Below are 13,047 nucleotides of genomic sequence, written 5' to 3' on the forward strand. Positions count from 1 at the left end.
CTTGATAACTTTTGATAAAATCATGAGTTTCTTTTATAGTTTCCTGATATGAAAAATCACAATCACTTGTGAAACTTGTCAAACTCTGACTCAACATGTCAGAGTTTGTTTTGAGGTTAATCCGTGTATCATTCGTTCATTCGTTTTTCAAAATAAAACCAAAAATAAGAAAACGAAAAAACAATTCCTTTTGTCAGTATTCGTTTCCTACACTAAAATGAAAAAACGGATAACGACTCGTTTTTTTCAGTTTTCGATTTTATGCTCAAATGAATAATGGAAAAAACGGATAACGAGCGTTTCCCGTTTCATGTTTTATCCCATTTTGATCTGAAAAAAGTTCAATGAGCCGGAAGCGGAAGTGACCGTCTCTGTCTCTGTACTGCGAGGGCGCGCAAAACAAAAATAATGGCAGGACTTGAGGATCATGCAGATATAATTGGACAGCTTTTTGAGGATGGTAAAACGCATGCCGAGATTTCTACCACGCTCTGGTAACGTCAGAGAATTGACTGGCTCTGCTAACGTTAGCTTTGCTCCAGGCCACTTCCGGGTGACGGTAATTTCCGGTGTAGGTACCAAATGCTTGCAACATGAAACGGGAAACGCTCGTTATCCGTTTTTTCCATTATTCATTTGAGCATAAAATCGAAAACTGAAAAAAACGAGTCGTTATCCGTTTTTTCATTTTAGTTTAGGAAACGAATACTGAGAAAAGGAATTGTTTTTTCGTTTTCTTATTTTTGGTTTTATTTTGAAAAACGAATGAACGAATGATACACGGATTGAGGTTCAACATGATCATGCCATGATTATTTAAAAGAAAATGCCTTGGAATATTGTTATATCCCGAGAACGCATTGAGGGAATTTCTTCAATTTTGGTACAAATGTCCACTGTGACTCGGGGATGAACTGATTAGAATTTGGTGGTCAGAGGTTAAGGTCACTGTGATTGTGACCTGTGAACATATTTTTGGCCATAACTCAAGAATTAATGTGATAAATACATTTTACACAAATGTCTTATAGGGTAAAATTACGAAGTTATGACATTTGATATCCAAAAGGTCAGAGTTTAATTGCACTGTAACAGAATATTCTGCTAAAAACGCTCTGCCCATTATTCAATGCCATAGCACAGGAATAGCAACTTGACTGTTGCGTGGAGGCATTCAACCACAAGGCCTTTTTTGTTCTAATTTATTTGTACATTTATCCCTGCCCAAAGAGCCCCTCAAACAAACACAATTTAAGTCCATGAAGTTCTACCCTATATTTTTTGACATTTATAGATTCCTGATACCATCTTATAGATAATGTTGTATTTTCATCTTATCTACAAAGACCATTTTGCTTTACTGTCTTATCCTCAACTGACATTTGTCTTCCTCTTTCTGTTTTTTACTTTTATAAACACTGAGTCATGTCTGCAGGCATTTCTTTTCACTTCCGGCTGCCTACAGCCCCAGCAACCTTTGCAAATATGATATGGCAGCCTTTATGTGGACTGAGAGGCAAAACTCGGCACACAAAAAAAAGCCTGCAAATGGCTCACTGCTGCTCGTTAAGCTCATTGCTTTGAACGGCATTGTTATAACTAAAGGTGACTGAGATGAGCAGATCAATATGTTTCTCAACTCAGATTTCTCTCCCACTTAAAATGACGTCCTTGGTAACATGACACAGTGAACTTTTCCTAAAGACATTTCAGAAAAGTCAATATTAGATGTTGCTAATGATTTGCTTTTACAGTTAAAGGTCTTGAGGGCATAAAAAGTCTAAAAAAGTCTAAAATTGAGTAACTTATGCATTAAAGCATTTTCACTACATGTTACAGATATGCATTTATCCTTGCCATTTTAATAGAAAGGACGGATGTCTTTTTATGTGCTGTTGGTCTTTTGGTGATTGTTGTAGACATTTAAAGCAATGACCCAAGACTTCTCCACTCAGCAGTTCTGCTCTGTCAATTTACCTGTGATTAAAAGTCAACTATTGACCTTCACTGTATGACCATGTGACATTTCAAAACAATGGGGAGGTGATGACAGAAAGATGAGTGTGTGGAGAATTTCCCAATTTTCCCTCAAAGCAAATGGCTTTACAGAGCCTGAATGCCATTAAACACACTCCTACCCTTTGTTCATGCGTAATTCTCCTTTTACACTTCTTACACATTATGAACGTGTCATTACAAGCAGGCACATTATAGCTAAGGTGAAAAAAAAAAATGAGACCGCTGAACAGATGCTAGGTGCAATTTAATCAACAGAAACTAAAGGCTAAGACACATGCAAAGTGTTTGTCAGAATTGCCAGTTATTTTTGTAAGAGGTCTTTATATTTTTGTCTCTTCGCTGCTTCCTGTTTTATTACTCTACTGGTGCACCCTAAAAGATTTGTCTGTCTCTGACATCTTCACTGACACGTTTTCACACTTAAGTGGAAACAGTGAGGTGTAACCTTGAATTTCCTTTGGTGTCACCACCGCCAGTGATGGACTGACAGTGAGCTCTTCTTCAGTTCCTGGCAGTAACTGTCAAGCCATTCACTGTCAAGGCCCTTTGAAGGCTAACTGAAAGGGGTCACTTTTGGATGGGGAGGTTGAGCTGTTTCATTCCTCCGTCACAGACAAGCAGCAAGGGACTGGTGGTCATAACCATTGCAATCAGCATCTAAGTGAATGCAGAAGGAGATGCACACAATATCATACTTAAGAGTATTAGTTCAGAGGCAAAGTACTGTATTAGAATGCACTTTATATCATTTTGAGATGTTTAACTACAGCAGATCAAATACACTGTAGGGCCTGATTTCCAGACACCACATTGTGAGAAAGCTAATGAATCCTCATTTTTGTTTACTTCTCTCCATTGGCCTACTGAGACAGTATTCATTATGCAATCATTGATGGTATCAAGAGAAGCAGTGGTTGTGTAATAATTTAGAAAGCCTGATATGAAAGCCGGTCTCCTATTAAGGAGGATTTTTCTTATTGCAGTTTTAAGCTGACACTCATAAGCACTGCACCATAGAATAGCGCAAGAGAATAAAATTCATTTCAGTTTAATTCAGTTTAAAACAGTTAGTATCATTGAAATTACAGGACAGAATAGAGCTGAATTGCCCTGGCAGTATGACTAGAATTATGACCAAACGTGTAAAAATTATTTTAGAAATAGGTGCAATAGAATAAGTGGTTGAAGGGATGTTTTTTTTAAGATGTGATTATATAGTAGTGCTGGTAATAGAGGACCGAAATGAAGGAACAAAAATGATTTAGGAGGCAGAGGGTGATGTGAGGTGCTTGAAGAGATGAGATTTAACATTGATGGAAGATAGAAAGTGGCTCTGCTGCTCCGTCTTCAGCAGAGCTGCAGGGTTACAGATACGTTTGAGTCCAAACCAGAAAATATTATCTGATAGGGAGGTATGACCCTGGCAGTTATCGAGGATGTTCTTGGGTTTTGTTCAGCCATGCACCATTGATCACTCCTCTGTTGTCAGCCAAGGCGTATAAACTCTACAAATCATGTGTTATCAACTTCCACACTGAAAGCAGCAAGGCCTCAAATAAAACGGATAGTGGCCATTTTTGCAAAATAAATGTTGTTTGAAGAAGGGATGCGTGTTTTAAGAAATTTCCCCCAACTGGCTATTGGCCATGTTAATGATTACTTAATGATGAGTCATTACAGTCAAACAGAATGCATTTTTTTTGGTGAGGGATATAAAAAATTCTTTCTTACCCCAATGTAAATAATAAAAAAGACACAGACCGCAGTACACAATGACTAACATCAGCCAAACTCTTCAAGTAGGGTTGGGATTGAAAGAGTATCAAAACGTAATTTTGTTGAAGTCAGTATCATATCCATTTACTGAACAAGCTCTCTCAAATCCCTCAATGAATCCATAAGGATTTAGCTTCGAACATTTAAAACTTAAAAGTTAGGAATAACAAAAACTGAGATATATAATATATATATAATAATTATAATCCGGTTTTCATTAGTGTTTGAATGAGCCTTTTATGTCTAGAGAGCAAGCAGGTGCTTGGACAAATCAAAGGATAAATCAAATAGTGGCTCTTGAGACATCCTTTCCAATCCAAACTGGACATTTACCGTAATCAGACTCCTACAGAATTAGTCATTCGACACAATAAATATCACCCATAGTTTGAGTCATACTGCACATGTTGCACATGTTGGCAATTGTGCTTGGTGTCCATTCATGTCATAAAAACTGCAGTAGGGTGGTGCAGGGGTTTGAGAGACAGGAACGGTTTGCAATCACCAGAATAAATGTTAGCTAAGTTTGTTTCTACAAAGCCACAAATAAGCTGTTTTTGACGTGATATGCCATGTTTGGTACAAATGTCAACCTTGGACGCATATGTGGTTTACAGAAACGTTAATTGCTAACTTTATATCCTGGCGGCTGGACTTGAATGTTTTCTGTATCTACTGGCATCTTCTAAAATTAACTGTCAGCTCCTTACAAGCACCAGACAATCCAAACAAGATTAAGTGTAGTTTTAGGTTGCTATTTTTTCTTTTTCTAACACTGTGTCAAGTTCTCTGCTTCCAAAGTTAAATTTGACACCAGGTTTAGTATTGTACCTGCGCAAACAGACTGAGCTGCTGGGAGTTTGGCCTTCAGAGAGATGACCAGTTAGTGAACCTGTCATTTCAGAGAGGACTCAGTCAACCTCTGCTTGACAGCCAGTTTTCAGAAGAATAAAGAAGAAAAAGTCTTTGGAGAGATTCAAAAACACGTATTCAAGAGCACATTAAGTACACTTCTTTTACCTGTGATACTAAGTTTCACAGTGTAATGAAAAAGTCTAAAATTAAAGTTATTTTTTTTGTCTGGAAAAAAGTGAAATCCTCTGGTCTGTCTGTGTGGCTCTAAGAATTGCTTGTATTTGAACCTGAGCCTCTTTGTGGATGGAGAATGAGCTTATGTGCTTTGATTTACAAAAGAGGAGAGTCATGCTGCTTCTTTCCTTTGTGTATTAAAGTCTCAATGCATAAAGAGATGGGTTTTTTTTCCAGAGTGAAGCACTGTGTTGTGTGTTGGGCTGGATAAATATGATGCGCATTAGTGTCCTATTTGTACCAGCAGCTGATCTCATTACGATAGTCCATACCTATTAAACCATACCTTTTCACACATACATGGCAAAGTCAGTGGTACAATTATCCTTAGTGTCTGTTTACATAACCTACAGGTTGATACGCTGCTGTTCATATTTTAATTCTCATCTTGTATCTCATTACTATTTACTCCTGCATCAGCCCAATTCTCTCAACAGGATCATCACAGTTTCATTATGTCTTCGTGGATTGTGTTCGCCTCCTTGCATACCAATAGGGCTTTTATTTGTGTGTATGTGAGTGAAGAGCCTGTAGCCAGTTCTTCCAGTTATAAATAATATCATAACACCAAAACATGTGTGCAGTAGAGGTGTGAATCTTCACTGGCCTCACAATTCGATTAGATTACGATTCTGCTGTCAACGATTTAAATGCAAAACGATTCTCGATGCATCACGATGCATCTTGATGCATCTCAGTGTATGACATCCAATGCTCTATATTACTGCAGGTGGCGACTTTTTCATCATTTAAATTCACTTTGTTATACAGAAAGTCCTTCCAATAATCAGACTACAGCAGTCTACAAAATAAAAGCTGCATCTTTTCAATACATAAACAATACAAAAACAAAACAATTATCCATCTGCAGTGCCTTATACGTTTGTTGCAATCTACAATTATATTGTTTTCACATGGCAGCTTGTGCAGGCACACACAAATATCACAATAATGATAAAATGCTAACATGAACATTACCTTGGGTCCGCTCTATGGACTAGATTTGTGGACTGGATGCTTTCTGCTGAGATGCTGTAAGCATTGATGTCGATCTGTAGTGGTAGGTTAGTTTGATTTTTCATGAGATTAGATTCTTAGTAGGGCTGTCAAGTGATTAAAAACAATTATGTAATTAATTACATGCTTTATGATGAATTACTCTAAAATAAATTGAACGTACCAATATTTGCAGTGAGAAGAATTTTTGAATATTAATGTAAGAGGCGTCGGTATTTGACGACCTGAGAATGACACTCAGATATCAACTATCTTTCTTCAGAATCGCTTTAACAGTTTGCTGACATTACATAATGTTGCTTTAATTGTCCACCTTAATGCACAAACACTGGCCTTTTCCTTGGCTTTTTTGTTTCTCTCCTTTGAGTTTTCTCTCTCCCAGTAGGAATTTTTAACCCACGACTCGTTTGTCATAACAGCAGGTTTGAAACAAGTAGGCCTACATTAAATAGGGGAGGTCACATCTCAATTTTTTTAAATATAAATTTTCCATTCAGTATGCTCAGCAACGTTTGTCATCCGCTTCTGTCATGTTAACCACGCTACTGTGCAACGTGAAGGGAATAGGTTCAGTGACGTAATGTGCATTATTTGTTTTAAGAATTTATATTTTCTATAATTAAGTAATTGAAATCAACATGTTATTTAGACAATCTAAATTTTTATTAAAATTAAAATTGTTTCAGCCCTTTTCACGCCAAGAGCTAAAATATTGCCAACAGAAGTCTTCTCATTTCATCTTAATATTCTTTCACCGTTTGATTTGATAATGCAAAGACGTGCTGCAGGCTGTGTGAATCTCTATTTGACTCCTGTTTTTCAGAACCAAGGCATGCAATGCTAATCATGTACAGAGAGGTGTTCAAATCCAGTCAATCCCAGTCGTTTGAAGAAAGTGTCTTTCCCTTCCTCTTAACTCTGGATCTGATCCAGCATATTAAAGATTTCCTCTAATCGTGGTGTTATATTCTAGCTGGAGAAGATGTAGAGATGTGAGGCCTTAAGGAATGATGAAAGGAAAGCGCTCAGAGAAAGAGTATTAATAGTAGGGTTGTGTGTGTGTGTGTGTGTGTGTGTAACTGAAGATTGAAGAATCTGGATCAAAAGATCCCCCGAGATATTGACACAAACACCCCCCCGCCTCCACCACACACACACACACACACACACACACACACACACACACACACACACAAGTTCTTGCATCATTCTAGCAAAGCTTCTAGACAGAGGAGCACATTCTTGAATTATATGAGCCAGATAATAGTATATCCAACAGAGGGGTTTCTCCAGCTTTCTCAGATATAACACATGCACCAGCCCTTCATCCTAAAACACACACGGCTCCTGTTCCCCTTTATGGACTCTGATATGAGTCACATGAAACTGATATTTCTGATCGGATCTGTCCATTTTTTCATCTAGAGACATGCATCTTGTGCTATTAGCAGATTCTCCTTGAGTTCTGACCAGCTTAATGATTGAACAAGGTTTCCTGAGAAAACCAATATAAAGTCCCACCAGACAGTGACTAAGCACAGGCGAAGTAGAGGGGAAATGATAGAGCAAGAGATTGTATCTCTTTTTGGAATGAGAGAAGGTGTGTGTGTGTGTGTGTGGAAGTGGGCAAAATTAAACTTGCACTTGGCAACTTTTTAAGATAGTTGCTGCTCAATGCACCTTACATGTCCTGTTTGTTATTTTCTTATTAAACCTTTGCAAAACGCTTGGTTACATTGGTGGCAGCAGTGGTTTTTCCTTTCTGCTCCACTGTTCCGTTGTTATGTGTGTTTTCTAACGCCTTAATTTCACCGGTCACGTCTCTGTGAACTTGCATGTGTGACGTGGTTTTGTTCCATCTGCCACATGGCTCCTGAAGCGAAGTGTCTGGCTGCCTGATATTGTTGAGTTGCTCAGATTGTGTGTATTTCATCACTGTTCCTTGATTTTTGTGCTTCTACCATGGGTGAGTAGGCTAACTGGTTAAACAGTTTCTTATTCATCTGTTGTAAGTGTGTTTATTATTAATGTTGCTGACTTTGTTGTGCTGCAGATCCCAGTCTGCACAGGGTGTTTTATTTTGAAAATTGACTGGATGCTCTCTACTGTTCTGTTCTGCTCTCCGACTTCCTGCCTGGCTTGATCTGCTCTGTGCAGCTTGACTCGGTGTGTAGAGCAGAGTGAGGAGCCCCTTCTGGGACACTTCTGAATCCTGGAACCACAAGCATTGTCTAGAATGGCGGTGATCAGCTCCTGCGGCCATGTCGTGGCTGGAATGTGACACAGACGTGCCCAGTGGAATTTGGGGGGTTATTGTGTCCAGCCTAGCTTCCTCAGACGAGCTACCTGGTTAATATTGATTCAAGCATCTGACCCTAAGCACGCTAGTTACAGTTACAGATATGTTGTGTGAAGACGAAGACGCTTTTAAACCCGGCACGGGGATGTACATACATATGTCGAACACTCACCATGCAGGGATGTGAGAGTTGATCTGCTTTCCTTCACACAGTTTTCTTGGCTGGATGACAGTTGGAGGTTGCTGTCAAAGCGACAGGGCGAAGCAACTCTGAGGTGACACACTACCTCAAATTCAGAAACACATAATAGCCCTCCTCACAACGATGTCATCGTCCATTGCGATTTTTCACTGTGAATGTCGTCTTATGCCAGTTGAGTCAGCATTGCCCGACCCCAGCAGTGGGAGTAATTGTATAAAATTTCACATTCTTTGCTGCAGGTGAGGGGACAGGAAGTGAAGAGTTTTACTCAGGTATCTATCTATTATAGTGTATTTTATTTTGTCCCCTCCTGTGGGTAGAAAAGTTCTTTTGTGATTTCTGAATAGACAGCACCATCTTTGAGGTGAAAATATCAGGTCCTGGAGGTTTTACTGCCAAAGAAGTAGAGAATGTTCTTCGGTGTTAGATTTTAAAGCCAGAAATATGAAGTTATGTCTCAATCAATGGTATTGATCAAAAACTAGACATATTGTGTTTGTGCTGATGGGCAGTAGTTTGCACTCAGAGAAGGATGAAAAAGGTGCAGGTGAGTGTTGTTTTTTTTTTTTAATCTTCAGATTTGACCTTGACAGCGTGCAAATGGAGTCGGAGGTGTGTTAGGAGGTTTTGTGTTAGTGTGTATGTGTAGATTTAAGGCGAGCGGCTATGAAGAGGTGTAGACTGTAAAAGTGTGATAAGCCCAACCGCAGGGCCAATCACACTCCTGCCATCTTACCCACTGACATAACGATTTAACACAGCTGTCAGCTGTCTGCAAGACTGCAAACCGCTGTACGTGTGCTGTGTGTGCATGTGCTGTATATCCATACAAATTTTCTGTATTTGTACAATTGCCATTTGTATGTGTCTCAAATCTGTTTGCACATGAAGATCTTTTATGTGTACCTTACATCTGTGTGTAAGTCAGGCTGTGCAAAAAATCCACCTCACATGTCTGTGTGTGTTAGCGTGTGTGGGTGGATAGACAAGCAAAGGTGTAGCCAACCTGCTTCTTCAGACAAGGAAAGTAAAGACAGAGACAGACGAGGATGGAGAAAACAAAGAAGCAGGGTCCCCTCTGTTTAACAACCATAGTTAAATTGTGCCGGAATAAAATTTCACAACAAAAACAACCAGCGGGAGACGGACATGCCCACCTCCCTTCCTCCTACCTCTTCTGTTCTTTTCATCCCTCCCAATCCCTCACCCCCTCCCTACCTCTCTCATTCTGTCTCCCCCTCCCTGCTTTTGCTTCTCAGCCACCATCCTCACTTTACCTCCCCTTTTTTCCCCTCTGTCTGTGCTCTCACCACAGCAAAAAGGCCTGATGTAACCTGCCCATTACAGCACAGTTGATGATGTTCCTTCAGGCTGTGTGAATAAATTCAAGTCTGGATGATGTCAGAGATCACCAGACAGGAACGTGTGACTCCGCAATATTTGGCAAAATGTGTCAGATTTAGTGCAGTTAACAGGTTTTAACGCTGCCAGTGGCACTAATCAAACATTTGTTTCAAAATTAAATGTCCATACGTATAATACAAATAAAATGTAAAAGCAAGATGTTTTGAAACCTTAATAAAAACAAAAAGGGTCTGCAACTCTACCAATCTAAAAAAAATAGTCAGAAATAGTTAAATAATTATTATAATATAGCCCAAAAAGTCATTTTCAAATTGCTTGTTTCTTCTGACCGATCAAAGTCAAATACTCAAATACTAACATGTATGGCAAAGAAATGCAACTTTGAGAAGCTAGAACCAGAACATTTGGCAAATTAGCTTGAAAAATAAAACAGGTAGTCGATTATCAAATCAATGACTTAAAGGAATAGTTCACTCTAGAACGAAATTCAGTCATTATCGACTCACCCTCATGCTGGTGAGAAGTCCGGTGTTGTTTCTTATTCCTCAAAGTGCAGCTGGAGACCCGCGGGGCTACCCTCCGGCAGGAATAATCCATATAACGAGCGTCAATTGTGGCCGAGAGGAAAAGGTCCATAAAACTACACAAAAACTTTGTAATATTCCTCCATACTGCTCGTCCGCTGCAATCCAAGTGTCCTGAAGTGTGACTGTTTAGGCTAGAAAAATGTACTAAATGACGTCGTTTCGAGTAAACTCTGGATGTCGCCACTTCAGGACACTTGGATTGCAGCGGACGAGCAGTATGGAGGAATATTACAAAGTTTTTGTGTAGTTTTATGGACCTTTTCGCCTCGGGCGCCACTTATGCTCGTTATATGGATTATTGTTGCCGGAGGGTAGCCCCGCGGGTCTCCAGCTGCACTTTGAGGAATAAGAAACAACACCGGACTTCTCACCAGCATGAGGGTGAGTCGATAATGACTGAATTTTGTTTTAGAGTGAACTATTCCTTTAAGCTGAAATATCAATGACATTCTGTTAAAAATCCACAAATATTTTCAGTTCTGGAAGCAGTGTCTCCTTGTGACCCACATGTGCCACACATGTCAATGATTTGTGAACAGTTCCCCCAGAGAATTATCTTCAGATTGTCACACTTTGGTCACAGGAAGAAGTTACGTTAAGTTGCGTTAATTTGCACCTTTTAATAAATCAGTCAGCATGGTTTATCCTGCTCTTGCTGTCACTTTAACTTCTGTGTGGTTTGAGTTAGGGTTAAATATCTCCAAATGCAACAGGACTCACTACTTATTCTGTTTCTATAATGAATTGAATCATGCCTGGTGTGGACACTTATCAAATCTGCATGACGCTTTTTGATAAAAGTTTGTTAAGTGGTCGATGAATGCCATGACCAAACATTCCCTGGCAGTGTTTTTCTATCAGAAACTGTTTCTTGCAAATGCGAATGCCACAGACTTGCGAAATGAGCCCCTGCTCTCATTAGGCTGAGGGATTTTCACTTCACACAGGACAGTGATGCAAGATGATAGTAAGAGTGTCATAAAAGAATGTAAGATATCAAAAAGGAATGAGTATATCTGCTCTAAAGGGAAAGGTTCAACCAGTAAGCATTCCCTTTTGCATGTATTATGTGATAAGAGCTCATGTCACACTTCTGCACCAATTAACAACTTTCATCATCAAGTTATCAGGGGTGTGAAGAGGAAATCCCATCAGTGAATACAAAAAGGAAAACAACTATTCATGAGCTAATCTAGTTGCTACATGTTTTTAGCTTTCAAGTCACTACCTTCCCATGCGAACTCCGTCTTCATATCAGATTACACATGAGGACTTTGACCCGCAGTGAGTGAAGTTGTCATCTTGCCAGCTTCACGCCTGTGTCACCAGCCTTTCCCCAGGTGCAGCAGAGCCGTCCTTGCAGCAGGGTCACAGCAATGCTCTGCTTAGTGGGGCACTGGAGTAGTCCACCTCTCCAGGGAGACAGCACATCTCTGTTTAGCTGCACAGAGGTGACCTCTCACCTGCAGGCTTCATGTGCTGATTGGGAGGTTTTGGAGTCAGACTGTGTGCTGCTGTGAATAACCTGCTGTGCACTAAAAACAGACTGTCTGCTGTGAGCTCTCCTTTCTATTTGTCTGTCTGGCTTCTCATCCCATTAGTGTTTTCTATACCTTCTCTCACTTGTATTCTCTCAGTCTTTATATTCTTCCGTATGTTCCAGATGGGCTGTGTTCACATGCACTCATAATGTGGCTGTTGCCAGTACTGAGATAAACAGTGCACCTGAGCCATTGATTTATAGTTCCAGCCTCTCACTTGTGTGGATTTGCATTAGTGATGGTGAAATGAATAATGGATATCTTTGCATTTTGGACAGTTAGTTGGACAGATCAAGCAAAACTAAGGAGATGTTGCCTTAGGCTTTCAAAAATTAAGGGGATCATTTTTCACCAATTTATATAGACAAAGTGGTTCATTGGTTCAGTTTCTAAGACATGACCAGAATTTTTGTTTAAAAGATTAAAAAAATGCTCTACACACTGTCCCCGCTGCTGACACTCTCTCTGTCCTCTGTCGTGTCTTTTCATCGCCGGAGTCATAGTCCTGGTCGTAGTCGCTGTCAATCACCTCCAGGCCAATCACCTCCTCCATTAGCTCCACTGCTAACTGAACTTCCTGCTAATGGCAGCTAGTTGCTACACCCAACGATAGCTACAGCAAAGAGAACTGTGTCCAGTATAGTGAGCAGCAGCAAGTGTTTATGCTGCCCCCTATACTTTTTGAGCTATCGTTGAATTCTGGCCATTTGTTACAAATGATACCTTTGAGTGATCAAACTGAGAAAATGATCGGGCAAGAAATAGTTAATTGCAACCCTGGTTATAGATTACATTAAACACTGATGACGAATACAAGGTAGAATTGAAGTGGAATTGTTCATTTTAAATGAAGAGTTTTATAATAGCATTTTATGATCATATCATACGTTTCATCATATGGTTTCATTGAACTTCTTAATATAACCTCTTATGTTAAAACTTATTGTCTAGGAAACAATGTTTATTTATCTAAAAGTTAAATGCGGGTATCAAAACGGAAAATGTGACAATACGTGTTGTGACATGAGCTCATTAAGTTCATCCTCTGATCTCATACAACATACTTTACGCCAGCATCTTTTCCTGCACAAATTGTTCATTCATGTAATTAAGATGCACACATGATCTTTCTGGCCAGAACAATACCAGAGT

At 39.5% G+C, this 13,047-nt stretch overlaps 1 protein-coding gene across 2 annotated transcripts in view; it reads left to right on the forward strand.

The window, feature by feature from the left end:
- Positions 1 to 13,047, forward strand: part of plekha7a (pleckstrin homology domain containing, family A member 7a) — a 151,572-nt gene that overhangs the window by 29,692 nt on the left and 108,833 nt on the right. The window lies entirely within an intron of this gene.

The sequence above is a fragment of the Pagrus major genome, chromosome 8 (genome assembly GCF_040436345.1).
Source record: "Pagrus major chromosome 8, Pma_NU_1.0".
In the NCBI taxonomy this organism is placed as follows: Eukaryota; Metazoa; Chordata; class Actinopteri; order Spariformes; family Sparidae; genus Pagrus; species Pagrus major.